This window comes from Lepidothrix coronata, unplaced genomic scaffold, assembly GCF_001604755.1.
Source record: "Lepidothrix coronata isolate B3197 unplaced genomic scaffold, Lepidothrix_coronata-1.0 Scaffold5, whole genome shotgun sequence".
Taxonomy (NCBI): Eukaryota; Metazoa; Chordata; class Aves; order Passeriformes; family Pipridae; genus Lepidothrix; species Lepidothrix coronata.
In genome coordinates, this window is record NW_016690185.1 from 8,859,472 (window position 1) to 8,865,098 (window position 5,627).

Below are 5,627 nucleotides of genomic sequence, written 5' to 3' on the forward strand. Positions count from 1 at the left end.
TGCAGACTAATAAAAAGGATCAATACACACTTGCAAGTACCTGAAAAAAAAATGAAAACAGATATCTTTAAACACAAACCAAAAAATAATGCAGGCAAAAGAACGAGACCGTAGATTTGAAAAATGTCATAGAACAGCCCCATCAGTTAATGTTCATTTAGTTTCCCATACATTTTCATTCATGTATTTTATTTGCTATTCAGGCTCTATCCAGTTTTTCTATTTAATTAAATAGAATATTTCCTTCCAAAATGTTCTAAGTGTCAAAAACTAATGAAAGACAAAGTTTTCTCAGCTATGAACAAACAGACCTCATTTTCAAGGGGACAAATTCACCTTCTGATGGAAACCCATTATAGCAGCCTTCCAATACTTAAAAGGGGCCCACAGAAAGATGGGGATAGACTCTTTATCAGGGAGTGTAGCGATAAGATGAGGGGTAATGTCTTTAAGCTAAAAGAGAATAGATTGAGATTAGATATTAGAAAGAAATTTTTCCTATGAGTGTAGTGAGGCACTGGCACAGATTGCCCAGAGAAGCTCTGGATACCCTATCCCTGAAGTGTTCAAGGCTAGGTTGGATGAGGCTTTGAACAATCTGGGCTGGTGGAAGGTGTCCCTGCCCATGACAGGGGAGGTGGAACTAGGCAATCCTTCAACTGAAACTGTTCTATGATTCTGTTAAATTACACTGCACATAAATGTTATGCGATATGCACAACAATGTTGTCTTGGTGTCATCAATTCTAAGTTATTGACCACCCTTCCCCCCAAAAAAACTAACCTTGATGTTGAAAAGGCAATTCTCCAAAAATTCTAAAAGTTTATTATATCAATTTATTACATAAAAACTAATAGAGAGCATTTCCTCATTATTTTAACTTCTGGAAGCATGTGTTGCATACTCAAATCCTTAGTTTCTCTCTCAAGCCAGACACGTGGCATGATTTAGATAAATTATCTTCAAAATATGATGAGCCATTATGGTGTGCTACATTTATTGGTAAACAAATATCACTCTTTTCCAAGATTTAGATACCTCTGTACAGCATGTGTTATCACCTTCCTTGTTACTCTTTAATTCATGTGACATTTTCTTGAAGCTGCTGAAAACCTCAACAGACTGTTGAAACACACCTACTACCTTATTTTTCTTTTAATTATGACATTATATTAATTTTTAATTCATAATTTCTTTATGTGAAAAGGCAATTCCAAGTGTTGAGGATTCCACTAAGGTTTCTCCTCTTAACTCTGGGGTGGCTCACCTCCCTCAGCCTCTGCTTGGAAGTTCAGTGCTACAGCCCACAACCAGGAGATTGGCACAAGGTAGTGGCCTTTGCTGGATTGGCTCTAAGATGTTCATGTCTCTCATGTACTCAGTAGCCTGGAACTGGACCCAGCCCTCATCAGGGCTGAGCAGAGATGAAGGATTACCTCTGACCTGCTGGTGATGCTGCCTAATGCAACTCTGTATGAGGTCAATACATACATGGGCAACTATAGAAGGCAAAAAATCTATTGCCACACAGGTAAAATAACTAAGGACAGGCAGGAAAGGTAAGGGTGAAAGATGACTTCAACAGCAAGACTGGGCAGGATTTCTGGAAATAGAAGCAAGAGTGCTTTTTCATAAAAGATGCATTTGGAATACAGCCACTTCAGAAAGAAGAGTGGTGATGTGTAAGAGGGATGCTGTGACAAGATGGAGAGACACACTAATTTTATTCTGATTTGACATGATATTATCAGGAGAGGGAGGAGTGATATGGTAATGAAACTGGGATCAGAATCGCTACAGCTGCAAAATTTGCCAATGTTTACATGGAAAATAAAGGCCAGAATCTGAAGGAGAAAATTCAAAGCAAAAATGTATAAAGCAAACCTGAGAAATCAGGAAACAAGCAAAACATGTTTTCCACTTGCAAGCAAGAAGCATACGCATTTTGCCTTGTGAATTTTACATGGAAGTATCAGAATTTCTTCTGCTTCTTTCCTGCTTTCTAGGAATCTTCTAGGTCTTCCCATTCAACTCTTTTGGAGTGTTTGTACTAAAGAGAAGTTCACAACAAATAAATATACATAATGAATTAAAATCTTCTTTTTCAAACTGCCGAGACTAATGTGAAAAATGGGCATGTGCACACAAACATATTTAACAAGCATTTTAATGTTGATTTAATTCTTATTTTCTCTCTCTTTTTTTTTTTCTATTTTCTATACTATTTTCTCTCTTTGCCTCAGCCTACGCAGAGTAAAAGAAGATGACAAACCTTTTCTCACTACACAGTGATCACTTCTACCACCACCTCCCTGATGTCCTCCAAAAGAAGGCCAAATCCTATTTAGGCTTACACACCTGCAAATCAAGTAGAAATGTATGGGAGTTGTTGAAATTGCTGGTAGTAGAATCATCACACAAACAAATTACAGAAATAGGGAGGCCTCCTAGGACAGCTTGCCTACTTTCCATGAGACTTTACATTTTCAGCACCTGTCGATGTCAATTATTTACCATTGCAGCAATATAAAAAACTGCAGGAACACTGAACATGTTTGTAAAGCCAATGAAAGAAGCAAGAGCAGAAATTATATAGCAAATGTCCCTTATGAAGACAAAGTTTCTGTAAAGGGAAGTGACTTGCCTGGGGTTATTTATAAATCCAAGGGCAGCCCAGCTTCACTGCTAGCTGTGCCTGGGTGCATGCCTCAGCTGCATAGTTCTTGCTGAAGGAGCTCCTCAGCTGTGGTCTAAAGACTCTCGCAGACTTTCTGATTCAACCAACATGGTTACCCATAACAATTTCTTTAAACTGTTTCTGTACAGTGTTTTGCTTGTTAGTCTTTCCCCTGGTAGAAGACTCTATGTTCTATGCTCCACTCCTAAAACAAACAACATGCAGATAAATATGGTGCAAAGCACTTACCACAACTGAAAAATAAACTTCTAACCACAGTGAGGGAGAGGAAAAGAGCTGGGTATTTTGTGGTCCCTGAAGGAAATTGAAATCTGCTTTTTGGTGGAGACATGCTTCAAAAGATGAAGCCAACCAAAGGGGGAAAATGTTTCTTTTTTCTTGGGTATGCGTGCAGCACATACTGATGGTTGCCAAAAGTTAAATGGGAAGTACTATTGATATTATTGTCTGGTTGTTATTAAATAAAAATCATTTAAGCTTTGTTCTCTTCTCCACTGAATTAAAGAAAGACATGACCCTGAATCAAATCTGATCAAGTTTCCTTTTTGCATATCATACCTTGTTGCAATGCGCTTCAAACGGTGGCTGCTCCCTGACATTTTGTTTAGTGCCTTGTTTATTATTGTTTTGCAAGTGGAAAAATGGTCCCAAACATAATTTATTTTTCTCCAGAATTCCAATGGTCTGCTATACTTTAAAAGAAAACAGATGATAAAGGCTTCTTATAAAGATTTACGTCTTCTTTAAGTGACTTCATAAGTAAATTGAAATTATTTTTTTAAAAAGAGAGAGAAGATGAGGAAAGAGAAAAGGAGTAAAGAATGAGCTAATGAAAGAATGACATGAGAAGAAGGAAGGAAGGAAGGAAGGAAGGGAGGAAGAAAGAGAGAGAGAAAGAAAGAAAGAGAAAAAGAAAAAAAAGAAGAAAGAAGAAAAGAAAGAAAGAAAGGAAAGAAAGAAAGAGAAAGAAAAAAAGAAAGGAAGATTTTCAGATAGCTGGTGTAGTTAGTGAGTTTATTTCTTAAATAAAAATGACTAGTATTTTCTAGACTAGCACTTGTATAAACATTCAGAAAATGTTTGTGCTTGTATGTACTTCAGAAGTCCCCAAAAGGATTCTAAGAAAATAATTTATATATGTTATTGAACCAGACATTTTCACGTCTCCACAGACTATTGAGTGATTCATGTCCTTTCCTAATGACAATAATGCAGTAGGCTTTTGACCACTAGTGAGCGGAGCTGGCTTGAGCTGGTGACCTGGAGATGAAATGTTTACTGCCAATCTCCCGGGCAACCATCTCCCCCTACAGGCACCTTTCAATAAATCTTCCCTTCCTTATTTTCAAAAGACACTTTGGAAACACGACATTTGAAGCTATTGAGAATACTCCCAAAAATCTTTTCATTTAAGGCTTGTTTTCATAAGTATTTTGTGTAAGACAGGCAAAGTTTTCTTTCCTTAAGTTTTAAGTAACTTGCGGATTTTAACATGGTTTTATTCCTTTCATTTCTAAATGTCTTATGCCGTAGCCTGTGGCATGGCAGTTAGCCAGTTTGCCTTCCCACATTAGACACTGCTTAGGCACAGCAGCTGTCATCTCTGCTCCAGGGAGGAACCAAAAACACGCTACATGCTCACTTTCAGCTTCCTCTTCCACATTGCCTTACACCTCCCAGGTGCCTATACTTCTGCAAACTCCTTACTGAAACCAAACTCTAATAGGAAAAGGAACGATGGTGAAATAAAACTGGTTGTGATCTAAGCTACTAAATACCATTTTAAATAAGGGAGTACGAGGATACATTACTCCACCACAGCCTAGCATAGTTATGCAGTATTATGTGTAGAAAGAGAAAAAATAATACCTGACACATAGCTGTGTTCTTGGAGATCAACTAATAATCTCCACGCTAAATATCCCAGAAAGCAATGCTTAATATTCACACTGGTTTCATTCAAAGACATGCCCATCTGATTGCGAAACTATCATGTAAAATGGTTCCAGTTCTCTATGCCCTGCTCAGGCCTTTGTGAAACAAGTTACAGCAATTTTTATCTGGGTCAGGAATTCAAAACAGGGCACAATAAATTCAAATTACTATGATGAAACACTCAGAATGGAAGTTCAATCTAGGGTTTTTTTATTATTTTTTCTACTTTAAGCGCTAAGAGGATATGCCTACCATACTGCTTGTGGTGGTTTGGGCTAGACCTTCCTTGGTGACCAGTTTGTAACCAAGGAAGGGTCCAGATTTACCCAGTATTCCCTACGATTTTTACGTAAGCCAAATTATAAGAAGAAAGGAGGAGAGGCCTTCGCTCTCTTTCCTTCCGGCGGCTTGGAGGTGCAGGTTCCCTGCTGTTTAGTCCGCCGTGTTGGGGAGCGAGGCCTGGTTAGGTCTTGCCGACCTTGGGAGACAGAGGTTGCCGGCGATCGTTCCAGAGCAACTCTCGGTTGTCCCAGTGGAGTAGTGAGATATTTTCTTTGCTAACTTTTTTAGTTGTTAGATATTGGGCCACTAATTGGGGTATATATATATTTTATTTTAGTTTTGTTCCCTTTCCCTTCCCCCTTCCCTTTCCCTTGTGAAATTGTATATTTTAATTGTATATAAGTGTAAATATATTTATATATCTCACTTTGGCTGTCTCTCTCGTTTTGGGTTTTCTTAGTTTTTTTTCTCCCTCTTCTCCCTGAGGTTTTTGGGGGGGGGACTTCTGGCGGTAAGGTTTGGAGACTTGGCAGGGAGCCAGCTTCAAACTATATCACTGCTAAATGCTGTACTATAACAGTCACAATGAATAGTTTCTCTCTTTACATCTCCACACATGCAGAGTAAATTATGTCACTCTACCTTCAGATTTTTACCAGTTTGTATCTCTTAAAGACATAGATGAAATATTTAACTAGGTGCAGATTCAGA

At 38.2% G+C, this 5,627-nt stretch overlaps 1 long non-coding RNA gene across 1 annotated transcript; it reads right to left on the reverse strand.

The window, feature by feature from the left end:
- Positions 1–2,697: 2,697 nt before the first annotated feature.
- Positions 2,698–4,913, reverse strand: LOC108503592. Its single transcript, XR_001876871.1, has 3 exons — positions 4,887–4,913; positions 3,258–3,386; positions 2,698–2,883 (listed from the first exon to the last, which is right to left on the reverse strand). It is a non-coding gene; the product is annotated as an uncharacterized LOC108503592 (long non-coding RNA).
- Positions 4,914–5,627: the final 714 nt, after the last annotated feature.